Source organism: Marmota monax, unplaced genomic scaffold (assembly GCF_021218885.2).
Source record: "Marmota monax isolate L192 unplaced genomic scaffold, Marmota_monax_Labrador192_F-V1.1 WCK01_AAM20220418_F8-fsc00012, whole genome shotgun sequence".
NCBI classification, from domain to species: domain Eukaryota; kingdom Metazoa; phylum Chordata; class Mammalia; order Rodentia; family Sciuridae; genus Marmota; species Marmota monax.
In genome coordinates, this window is record NW_026695227.1 from 30,253,159 (window position 1) to 30,266,538 (window position 13,380).

General features: G+C 37.7%; 1 pseudogene; it reads right to left on the reverse strand.

Moving 5' to 3' along the window:
- Positions 1-10,318: 10,318 nt before the first annotated feature.
- Positions 10,319-11,949, reverse strand: LOC124087182 (dTDP-D-glucose 4,6-dehydratase-like; annotated as a pseudogene).
- Positions 11,950-13,380: the final 1,431 nt, after the last annotated feature.

A 13,380-nucleotide genomic window follows, 5' to 3' on the forward strand; every position in this document is an offset into this window, starting at 1 on the left:
TGTACCTACAAGGATGAAAGGGATAGTTAGTAGCTTTCTTTGGAAAAAATTTATCAAGACTACTCATACAGATTTTTTTTTTTTCTTTTTTGTGGCTCTGGGTTCAATTCCCAGTGCTTACACATGCCAAGCCAATGCTCTACCGCTGAGTTACATGCCTGGCCATTTTTATTTTTATTTTTATTTTTTTTATTAAACCTCTGAGGCTGGCCTTGAATTTGCAATCCTCTTGCCTCCTCAGTCTCCTGTGTGCCATCATGCCCAGTTCTCAGATTTTTCTTTTACTTTCTTCATCTTTCTTTTCTTTCTTTCTTTTTTTTTTCATGCAACTGCCAATTGAACCCAGGATTTGTGCATGCTAGCCAAGCTCTCTACCACTGAACTACATCCCCAGCTCCATATTCACACAGAACTCTCATTATGGATACTTTCATATAATTGAGTTTACCAACCCATGAGAACCATCTGTGACATACTTTTCTGAGCTTAGGGTTGTTTTAAAATATAAGCTAAGTGTAGTTCACCCCCGGAATGTAAGTTTGGCTTCATATTCAAAACACAATGAGCTAGGCATGGTGGTGCATGCCTGTAATCCCAGCAACTGGAGGCAGAGGCAATGCAAGTTCAAAGCCAACCTCAGCAATTTAGCAAGGCCCTAAGTAACTTAGAAAGAGCTTGCCTCAAAATAAAAACTAAAAAGGGCTGGGAATATGGTTCAGTGGTTAAGTGCCCCTGGATTAAATCCCAGGGTGGGGGGGAAGCCAAACAAACCACAGTGCATCTGATTCACCATATTAAGAGACAAAAGGAGAAGACATATGTGATCATCTTGATAGATGCATGCAAAAAAAGAACTTGAAAAATCCAATATCCATTTACCAATATAACCCTGAAATAGAAGGGAACTTCCTTAATCTGATGAAAAGCATCTGTGAAAAACTAAGAGCTAACATCATACTTAATGGTAAAGGAGATCTGCTCTCACCACTTCTAGCTATCAAGAATGAAATCCTGCTGGGGCTGGGGTTGTGGCTCAGAGGTAGAGCGCTCACCTAGCACATGTGAGGCCCTGGTTCAATCCTCAGCACCACATATAAATAAATAAATAAAATAAAGGTATTGTGTCCAACTAAAAAATAAAATAAAAAAGAAAGAAATCGTTATTAAGGAAAAAAAGAATGAACCCCTGCTTCAGGTACTCTAAATTCTGTAAGTCAGATGACCAAAGGCCTACTTGCAAGAATGACACTGATCAGGCTTGAAATGACTTTTTTTTTCCCCCTGGAAAAAAAAAAGGGTACATTCCACAGTGTATGTTGAAGAATAATATAAAATGCCACCATGTGGTATTGCAGTGTGATGCCACAGTCTATATTGAAGAACATTATAAAGCTAAGCTCTATAATTCTGTACTCTGCTGATGGGAGTAAAACTTCACATTACCAATAGAATTTGGTAACACATTAGAAAAATAACCACTGTGACCAAGTTTTTTTTATGATGAATATGTAGTGATTAGGAAATCTTTTATGTTGAAGGAGAAAAATCATGTTAATCTCCAAATATTGCTAAAAAGACAATAAAATTCAACATCCATGCTGGTAAAAATTGTAATACATAAATAAATGTTCTTACATTGAGCTACTATATACTTTCTATATACTGAGAAAAAACTTATAGAACATAATTCTCAAAGCCAAAAGCTGGGCTGGGGATATAGCTCAGTTGGTAGAGTGATTACCTTGCATGCACATAGGCTCTGGGTTCAATCCCCAGCACCCCCCCCCCCAAAAAAAAAAAAAAAGCCCAAAGTACATTTCAGTTAAGGATAGGGAAAAAAGGGCTGGGGATGTGGCTCAAGCAGTAGTGCGCTTGCCTGGCATGTGTGCGGCCCAGGTTTGATCCTCAGCACCATATACAAATAAAGATGTTGTGTCTGCCGAAAACTAAAAAATAATTATTAAAAAAAATAAAAATAAAAGGGCTGGGGATGTGGCTCAGTGGTCAAAAAATAAATAAATAAAAATAGAGGGCTGGAGATGCAGCTTAGTGAGAGCACTTGCCTAGCATGCTGTGAGGCCCTGTATTCTAACCCCAGCACTGCAAAAACAAACAAATAAATAAATATAAAATAAATTAAAAGTAGAACTATGAACAATTCTACTTCTTTTTTTTTTTAATTCTCTTTATTTATTTATTTATTTATTTTAGTTTTTTTCGGCAGACACAACATCTTTGTTTGTACGTGGTGCTGAGGATTGAACCTGGGCCGCACGCATGCCAGGCAGGCATGCTACCGCTTGAGCCACATTCCCAGCCCCTCTACTTCTAAATATATGCCCAAAAGAATTGAAAGCAAGCTCTGGAAGCAATATTTGCATACCCATGTTCATAGCAGTGTTATTAACAGTAGCTAAAAGTGGAAGCAATTAAAGTATCAATAGATGGATGAGTGAGTGACTAAAATGTAGTATACACATACAATGGAATATTATTTAGCTTTAAAAAGAAAATAAATTTTGCCACATGCTACAAGGACTTCAAGGACATTGTGCTAAGTGAAACAAACCAGTCATGAAAAAGTCAAGTACTATCTTTTTCTAATTATATGAGATACTTAGAATAGTCAAATTCATAGACATGGAAACCACATAGAGTGATTTCCAGGAGCCAAGGGAGGCAGAAATGTCATGATGATGAGTGACTGTAAATCTGTGACTTGGGAGGTTGAGACAGGAGGATCAAAAGTTTGAGGCCAGCTTTGGTAACTTAGTGAGACCCTGTCTCAAAATAAAAAATAAAAAGGGGGCTAGGGTTGTGGCTTAGTAGTAGAGCACTCACCTAGCACATGCAAGGCACTGGGTTCAATTGTCAGCACCACATAAAAATAAATAAATAGATAGATAGATAGATAAATGTATTGTTTCCAACTAAACTACAACTGGGGGGGAAAAAAGTCTCCGGGGATGTAACTCAGTGGTAGAGTCCCATAGGGTTCAGTCCCCAGTACTGCCAAAAGAAAAAAAAAAAGGAGAGTTATTTAATGAGTATAAGTTTTACTTTTGCAAAATTCATAGTTCTGGAGATTGGTTGCATAACAATATGAGTATACTCAACTGAACTGTACACTTAAAAATCGTTAACATAAGCTGGCACTGTGGCACATGTCTGTAATCCCAGCAGCTCTGGAGGCGGAGGCAGGAGGATCTTGAGTTCAAAAGCCAGCCTCAGCAAAAGTGAGGCACTAAGCAAATACAAAATAGGGCTAGGGATGTGGCCCAGTGCCCCTGAGTTCAATCCCTGGTACCCCTCCACCAAAAAAAGTTTGACATAGTAAATATTGTTATATGTGTTTTACCTCAGTGACATATCAAAATTAATGTGTATATCTGAGTGCAGTGGTGCATGTTTATAATACTAACAACTTGGGAGGCTGGGGCAGAAGGATTGTATATTCAAAACCAATCTCAAGCCAGGTGCAGTGGCGATACCTGTAATCCCAGTGTCTGAGGAGGCTGAGGCAGAAGGATCACGAGTTCAAAGCCAGCCTCAGCAAAAGCAAGGCACTAAGCAACTCAGTGAGACCCTGTCTCTAAATAAAATACAAAATAGGGCTGGGGATGTGACTCAGTGGTCAAGTGCCCCAACAAGTACCCAAACAAACCCCCCAGAAAACAGCCTCAACAATTTAGCAAGACCCTGTCTCAAAAAAACAAAAACAGAAATGCACGGGGATGTAATTCAAATGAAGAGTGCCCCTAGATTCAATCCCCAGAACTGCAAAAAATGAATAAATAAAATAACAAGTGTGTGTGCATGCGCACACACACACATATATATGTATACATTATATATATTATATGTTATACAAAAATGTTTTAATATTATGTAATTTCTTTTTTTAATATCTTTATTTTATTTTTAGAGAGGAGAGAGAGAGAATTTTAATATTTATTTTTTAGTTCTCGGCGGACACAACATCTTTGTTTGTATGTGGTGCTGAGGATTGAACCCGGGATGCATGCATGCCAGGCGAGCGCGCTACCGCTTGAGCCACATCCCCAGCCCCAATATTATGTAATTTCTTTAAAAATTTTTTTTGGTTGTAGATGGACATAATTTATTATTATGTGGTGCTGAGGATCAAACCCAGTGCCTCACTGGTGCTCTTCCAGTGAGCTACAACCCCAGCCCCCTAATATTGTGTAATTTCTAATCAATATTTCTTTATAGATATAATTTTATGTATCTACATATTTTATATTTAGATTTAAGTATATATTTTAAGTACTTCACATACAAATAAAATTTATTTTTAAAATTTTTTTTTTTCAGTTATAGGTGGACACAATATCTTTGTTTTATTTTTTAATGTGGTGCTGAGGATCCAACCCAGTGCCTCATGCATGCGAGGCAAGCGCTCTTCCTCTGAGCCACAATCTCAGCCCCAATAAAATTTATTTTAAAATATACATTAAAATTATTTTTTGCACTGTTTTATGTTGAAAGTAGTTTGCTATTACAAAAATAAAATGACCTTTAAAATCTTATTGTTGAAGTTTTGCAAACTTTTTTTTTTTTTTAACCAGGGATTGAATCAGGGATGCTTAACAATCCCCAGCCACATCCCCAGCCCTTTTTTTATATTTTATTTAGAGATGGGCCTCATTAAGTTGTTGAGGCTGGGTTTGAACTTGAGATCCTCCTGCCTCAACCTTCTGGGATTACAGGTGTGTGCCACTGCACCCAGCACTAATCTTTTTTCTTTAGGGTCTAATCTACTCTTAATTCCTTTCAGTACATTTTTTTTTCATCTTCAGAATTCTGATTTGAATCCCACACACACACTGCTAGGAATTGAACTGAGGGCCTCAATATGGTAGGCAAGCACTATCACTGAGCTACATCCCCATCCCTTTTCATTGTATTTTGAGACAGGGTCTTGTTAAGTTGCCCAGGCTGGCCTCAAACTTGTCATCCTTCTGCCTTGACCTCCTGAGTAGCTGGAATTACAGATTTATGCCACCATATCCAACTTCTGATTTGAATCATTCCCCCTTATATCATTACTTAAAATTTATTTATTTTATTCTTTTGGAGGGGAGTACTGGGGATTGAACCCAGTACATAAGCATGCTAGGCAAGCACTCTACTACTGAGCTATAACCCCAACTCTTTATTTTCTTGACCATCTATAATATAGTAACTTTCAAGGGTGTTTTGTTGTTGTTGTTGTTTGTTTGTTTGTTTGTTTTTTGGAATTGAACTCAGATGGCTTAACCACTGAGCCATACCCCCAGCCTTCTTTTATTTTTTGAGACAGGGTCTCATTAAGTTGCTTAGGGCCTCCTAAGTTGCTGAGGCTGGCTTTGAACTTGCCTTCTGCCTCAGCCTCTTTCCTCCTGCCGGTTGCTGAGATTACAGGTGTGCACCACCGTGCCTTGGTTCAAGGTTCTTATATACCAATAACATTAATTAATTACTTATTTGATTTATTCTAATATGTAACAGCTTCTAAATAAGCTCACTAGAATTACTAGAACCATGTTTACTAAAAACTGTTCATTTTTTGACTTTTCTTTTAAGATATCTCACTATGAGTCAGACACAGCAACACATACATTGCAGCTACTTGGAAAGCTTAGGCAAAGGTATCACAAGTTTGAGGTCAACCAGGGCAATTTAGCGAGTCCCTGACTGAGAATTAAGAAAGAAAAAGAAAGGGTGGGGGGATGTAGCTCAGTGGTTATACGCCCTTAGTTGTCAATGTCAAGGGAAAAATAGATTAAATAGGCAACTGATACAAAAAATCCTTTTTTGGTTAAAAATATGTATAGAGAGCAAATGAACCCCAAGGCCCCCAAGTGGCAATTATGAAGATCTCCCTTGGATTTCCCTTCCAGAAAGAGGTTGCCGCTCTGCTGCCAAGAGGGCAGTTAGCTGACCTGGTAATGCCTTCAGATTTTCTTTGGCTCTTGTTTCACCTAGCCAATGAATGAGCACATCCAAGAGTCTGGCCATCTCTACCCAGTGGGGAAATTCTCTAACAGGTGATGTTGTTCTGGAGCCCCCTATTGAGTTAGTTGAGATTCTATTCTGTTGGCTCTGCATCATAGCTGTAAGCTTTCTCTAACAGCCCTTCTTCCTCTCTCTCTTTTTTTTTTTTTTCAAAGCTGTTAGATCTGCATTGCAGCCTCAAGATTTCTCCTGCCCATTATACATCCTTCCTTGTATTTCACAGGTATTACCATTCCCACTCCCCACTTAAGAAATTACTTGCACCTCAAACTCTGAGTCCTGCTTCCCAGAGGATCCAACATAGATGATTCCAAGAGTGATCCAACAGGGCAGGTGGTAAGATGAGTTTGGAGCTGGATCACTTTCTGCCTGGCTGATCACTAGAATATCATTCTGAATAAGTTGTGGGGCATGAATAAGACCCCTATGTAAAATGGCCACCCAATAGCTAAAACTATGTGTAGTGACTAGGGAGAGTGTTCCTATGGGGAAGACCATACTGCCATGGCTATTGCAGTAATTTGAGTATGAAAAATTCAGGGAACAAGTTATAGGGCAATGGCATTGATTGTTGTTTACTAAATTGTAATGGCACCTACAGAAGGGAAAGGAGAAGTTGAGCATAATAACAAACAAGTTACAACTAATTGAGCACCTTATCACCTGAGTTAGATTTAAAAAAATAAAATAGAAGACCTGAGACCAAACCCAAGACTTAATAGTTTAAAAATTTTAGCATTGAGATATTTAAAGACATTCATCATATACTCCTATGTACATGTCCTAGGTTTTCCCAATCAGTGTCTTAGTTTAACAGAGCTTTCTCAACTGGGCAACTCCCCTAGCCAAGACAGTAAATTGAAATCAAACTGCATGTTGGAGATGGTGAGGATGAGATCACCCTTGAGGATTCTAAAGATGGAGAGGTTGGTCTCTACTGAAGAATATGGAAATAACAATCCCCTTCTTTTTTAAAACAATGGGCTTTATCTACAACTGTTTCCTGACTGCCCAAGATCTTCCTCCAGTTATAACCAATACATTTCCTAATAAGACTCAGCCCCTCTAAACCCTATAAAACTCAGATCCTTATTAGAGTCAGTTGCCATTTTCCCTCTTGAAAATGTGCCCCTCTGCTGCTTAATAAAGCATTTCTGATCTGTTGAGGTCTGCCTCCATTTCTTTTTCTTTCTATATTCTCTTTCATTTGCTTTTACCTACCATATATCCATTTAAAATTCACTAATCTGGTCCCTGTCAAAACTGGGTAAACCCTGGAGAACAACTGCAGACAACTGCCAGCTGAATCAAGCAGCTACTCTCATAGCAGCTCTTGTGCCCATGTGGCATCTTTTTAGCTAGGCATATTAGGAGGCTCCTGGAACATGGTATTCAACCATTGATTTGGTGAATGTGTACTTTTCTACTTGGTCATGAAAGATAAGAAGCCAGATGTGTTCTGTGCTTTCTGATCATCCTATGAGCTGCTTCCCTCTGCCACACTCTCTCACCATGATATTCAGCCTCATCTGGAGCCCTGGTGAATGAAGCTGGCTGTCTGTAGACTGAAACCTCTGCAACCCTTTCTGGCCATCATGAGCTGAGCAGTTTTCCTTCATGACTCCTTTCTGCCAGGATGTTTTGCCTCTACTTGTATGCAGAGGAGTAGAGTTAACTGACCATGGACTGAGTCCACTGAAACTGTGAGCCCCAAATAAACCATTCCTTCTTTTTTAAAACAAACAAACAAAAAAAGCCAGATGGACTTAGTTTCACCTCAGGGATGTATGAACTGGCTTTGTTTTCCTAGGAGACTTGGATCTTCTGAACATCCTGTAGAACATCACATGGATCTATCATATTGATGGCATTGTACTCACCAGGCAGCATTAAAAGGAGGTGAAAAGCACATGGGTGGTCTTGATAATTCATTTTCATCACTGAAGTTAGGAAGAAGACAAATCCAATGATGATTCAAGGACTTGCCATTTCAGTAAAGTTTTTAGGAGTCTAATGATCAGGGTGTACAAGGACATGCCCCCCAAAGTAAGTTGAATTGTTGTTTCTTATATCCTCTTCCACAAAGAAGGAAGCAGTGCTTTGTAGGCCTCTTTGAGTTTTGTTTTGTTTTGTTTTGTTTTGTTTTAAGAGAGAGAGAGAAAGAGAATTTTTTAATATTTATTTTTTAGTTTTCAGTAGACACAACATCTTTGTTTGTATGTGGTGCTGAGGATCGAACCCGGGCCACACGCATGCCAGACGAGCGAGCTACTGCTTGAGCCATATCCCCAGCCCCCTCTTTGAGTTCTAGTGGCCACACATTCCACATTGAGGCTTACTGTTCCAGCCCATGTGTCCTGTGATCCAAGGCTGCCGGCTTTGAAATATATGTTCTTAATAATCAGAGGGTCGACCAGCTTCTTTTCTATTTCTGAAAGCCAATATCCAGTTACTTTTCCAAATCACCTTACAGTCTCTAGGACAAAGACTAAGAATAAACAAACAAGTATTTTAAATTTTTTTTTCTACAAAAAAATAAAAAACAAACATTAAGGCTGGGATTGCAGCTCAGTGGTAGAGTGCTTGCCTTGCATTCATGAGGCACTGGGTTCAATTCTCAGCACAGCATACAAATGATTACATAAAAAATAAAGGTACATCAACAACTAAAAAAATATATTAAGCACATTAAAATGTCACATTCTACATTAAAATACTGACAATTTTAAAGTAAAATCATTTAAAACTAAAAATTCATGATAAATTTTCTCTGGCAAAGGTCATATATAGGTCAACAACTGATTTTGAAAATATGAAAACTTAGCCAGGTGCAGTGGCACACACGTGTAATCCCATTGACCTAGGACGCTGAGGCAGGAGGATCACAAGTTCAACACCAGCCTCAGAAATTTAGTGAGGCCCTAAGCAATTTAGCAAGACCTTGTCTCAAAATAAAATATAAAAAGGACTGGGGATGTGACTTAGTGGTTCAATCCCCAGTACCAAAAATATATAGAGAAAATTTATGTACTGTTTTTAAAAAGCATTTTACTTAATTTTTAAAAATTATCAAAAGTTAAAAAGTGCTAGATATAATTCCATTTTGTTCCATGGAAGCAACTATAGCGTAACTTTAGACCTTTAAAAAAACAACTGAATAGGGGCTAGGGTTATAGCTCAGCGGTCGAGTGCTTGCCTTGCACATGTGAGGCACTAGGTTCCATCCCCAGCACCACATAAAAGTAAATAAAACAAACAAATATATATATATATATATATATATATATTTTTTTTTTTTTTTTTTTTTTTTTTTAATAGCTAGGCATGGTAGATGGTAGAGCACACCTGTAATCCCAACTGCTCAGGAGGCTGAGGCAGGAGGATTACAAGTTCAAAGCCAGCCTTAGCAACTTAGGGAGGCCCTAAATAACTTACTGAGACCCTATCTCAAAAAAAAAAAAAAAAGCTGGGGATATGACTTAGGGGTTGAACACCCCTGGGTTCAATCCCTGGTACCAAAAATAAATTCATAAAAAAATCAAAATTAGGGGCTGGGGTTGTGGCTCAGCGGTAGAGCCCTCGCCTAGCACATGCGAGGCCCTGGGTTCGATCCTCAGCACCACATAAAAATAAAGATTTGTGTCCGACTTAAAAAAAAAAAATCGAAATTAAAAAGAGCTGAAATAGAGCATAATATTCATCCAATTTTGCCTAAAAAGGAAAACTTGAGCCGTTTTCTAGGCACTGGGAGAGGCTGGGAAACTGGGACCATGGGAAACTGGGACCATTCGTCCATCCAGCACCACTACCTGTCTTTGATCTTAGAACCAAGAGATTCTTTCCTGGCCCACCCCTGGAGAGAGTCTATGCATGCTATTTTCTAATTTCCGGAGAAATTTTCTGAAAGAATTTTGATGTTTAAATCCTGTGCCAGTACTGAAATTCTTCCAAAGCTTATGATACTTTGCACTTTAATTTAATACATAAAGTCATTAATCTAATTCCAAATGAAAATACAGCACTTCATTTGGTTACTTGATTTCTTTTTCTTTTTTCTTTCCTTTTTTTTTTTAGTTGTAGATGGACACATGTCTTTATTTTATTTATTTTTAATATTTATATTTTAGTTGTAGATAGACACAATACCTTTATTTTATTTTTTTTAATTTTTATGTGGTGCTGAGGATCAAACCCAGTGCCTCACATGTGGTAGGCAAGCACTCTACCACTGAGGTACAACCCCAGCCCTGGTCACTTGATTCATAGGTAGGGTAATTTTCTTCTTTGGAAACTACATTGATTATCTAAATGGTAGTTGTATTGGAAAGGATTCTAATGCTTTTTCTGTATTCTTCCAGTTGTGAAAATTTTCTCTGCACCACTCAATTGTTTTCTTTTATTCCTTTATTCTAAGACATTTTAGGTTTTCATTCAAATACATGATTTTTTTCTGACTTCATTCAATAACTCATAACATAATCAATGAATTGGTCTCTTATCAGTTGTATTAGTTCTTTGGCAAATTGGACAACTGACGTTTCAGAATTGGTTCTGATGCTATAAATTTCACTTGTTTTCTCCTTTCAAGGACAGTAAGAAATGCTTTTGGGAGGGCTACAACAGTAGCATAAAGGAAATTTTTTGGTTGAAGCCCTGATCCACGAATACAGCTTTTCCTATTTACTTGTATTATTCCCAGTAATGTCCTATGAAACACTCAGAGCTCCTTTGGATGATGATTTATAGGTGTTTGGGTGATGATTCATCAAATTCCTTATCAAGGGCTGGGATTGTGGCTCAGTGATAGTGTGCTTGCCTAGCATAAGTGAGGCACTGGGTTTGATCCTCAGCACCACATAAAAATAAAATAAAGATTGTGTGTTCACCTACAACTAAAAAAATAAATATAAATATTTTTTAAATTATTAAGACTATCTCTATAAACTTCATCTGTGCTGGCATAAATAAACTTCTCCATTATGGCTTCATGAGAACATTAATATATATAAACTCAAAAGCCCAGACAAACAGATCTACATGTGGTTTTTTTGCATCAAAATGTAGCACTGTGTCTATTTTTTCTGTTCCAAAAAGTAGTTTCATAAAGTGAGAATCACAAATGTCACCCTAGTCTAGATTTTTGATCATGTTGTTTGGATAATTTTCTACTAAAGAAATTATCCCATATGATGCAGTGTTTGGTTGTTTGGTATTCTCCACCAAGTGACCATCAGGTTAGAAGGGATGATTTAATGTGTTAATGGGCAATAAACAAGAATCAAGCCAGGCCCAATGGCACATGTCCGTAATCCCAGTGGCTCAAGAAGCTAAGGCAGCCTCAGGAACTTAGCAAGACCCTAAGCAACTCAGCAAGATCCTAAGCAACTCAGCAAGATCCTGTCTCTCAATAAAATATTTAAAAAGAGCTGGGGATGTGTCTCGGTTGTTAAGCGCCCCTGGGTTCAATCTTCGGTACCAAAAAAAAAGAATCAATACCTACATTTCCTCTTTTTTCACTAGACACTGAATTTTTTAAGGGTAGAAGAGTTACCTATTTATTACTCTTGTGTTAATCCATTCATCAATTACTGAAGACCTTCATAAAATGGGCCAGACATTCTTCCACATACTTAGTGAACAATAGTGTCTACCCTCATGGAGTTTACATTTGTAATGTGTGTGTGTGCACACTAGGGAGTGACAGGAGGTAAACATCTCAGGCCAGGTAGGAGAGGGGACAGTACCACAGCACTGTTGCTTTGTGAGGCAGGTGTTTTAAAGAAGTTTTAGCTTCAAAGGAATCATGTATGAAACCAGCACCTGTGGTCACCAGGGCCCACTAAACAAAGCTTCTGGGTGGACCCCAGCCCTCCCAAATTATTACATTACCACTCCATATTCATCCAGAACAAGAAAATGTGTGCCAGGCATGGTGGCACAAACCTGTAATCCCAGAAGCTGGGGAAGCTGAGACAGACAGATTGCAAGTTCAAGGTCAGCCTCAACAACTTCGCAAGACCCTAAACAGCAACTTGGTGAGACTGTCTCCAAATTAAAAAAACAAAAAAAGGAAAATGGGCTGGGATGTAACTCAGTGGTAAAGTGCCCCAGAGTTAAATCTCCAGATCCCCCACCCCAAACAAAAAAAGAAAAAAGAAAAGAAAAAGGAAATGTGAGAGGTGGAAGACAACTGGCTGTTGTTGAGAAGAAAAAGCCTTTTAGTCAGTTGGACTGGCAACAAAGGTCTATTTTTGGAGAAATTCTGAGTCCAAAACTGTTTCTAAATGTTGGTACTGATGTCTGCAACTGCACTATTAGAGCTTTGTTCTTTGGCTCATATTAAAATAAGAATATCCTTGGAGAATTAACATTCAGATATGTAATTAACACAGTAGAGTGAATAAATTTATTAAGCTTTTACAACATGATATTCAGCCAAAAGCAGGTTTAGAAAATAGGTGAACATCTATGTCTAAAATAGGAGGCCCTTACTTGGAGAGAGAAGACTTCTTCTGAGAACCCCTGGGCAGAGAAAGCATATGTCATATATATATGCCAAGGAATTGAAAGGGCATGAAAAGTTTATGACTAGATATATTTGAAATATTCATTATTTATCTGTTACTAATAAGAGATTCAGTAGCCAACAAGATGACTTTGGCTATGTATTAGCAACTTTAAATTCTAAAAAGTACTATCAGTTTAATTTTATTATACTGAAGTCAAAACTTAAAAAATAGTATGCGATGCTATCTAATAGTAATGCCTCCCACTCCCACCCCACCTCACACATACCACAAGGGTCTTGCTAAATTGCTGAGGCTGGTCTGGAACTAGTGATCTTCCTGCTTCAGCCTCCTAAATTGCTGGGATTGCAGGAGTACGCCATCACACCTGACTCTCTAATGGTAATCTCTAGATATACATTTTATATTTTATTTAAAAAGTTTTAAAATCCTGAGAAGGTTGGGAAAAGTTTGATCAGTGAATACTAATCTACAGTTATAAGCAGAAAGTCTGGGGTTACTATTGCACTAGTATTGTGACTATAGATACTGTATATTTCAAGAAACTAGAAGAAAGGATTTTGAAAGCTTTCACCACAAGAAATTGATAAATGAGAAGATAAAAGATGTGATTTAAACATTACTCAGTGTATACACATATTGAACATTACATGATAACCCATTAATATTTGCAACTTTTATTTTTGTGTATCAGTTAAAAATAAAAATTTCAGGAAGGAAAAAAAGTTATAATATTCTAGAATAATTTAAAATAAAATAAAGGTACTTAATAGTATATGCATAAACCACTAGCAGGGTATCCTTTGTTCTCAATGTACTGAACACATAAAATTTT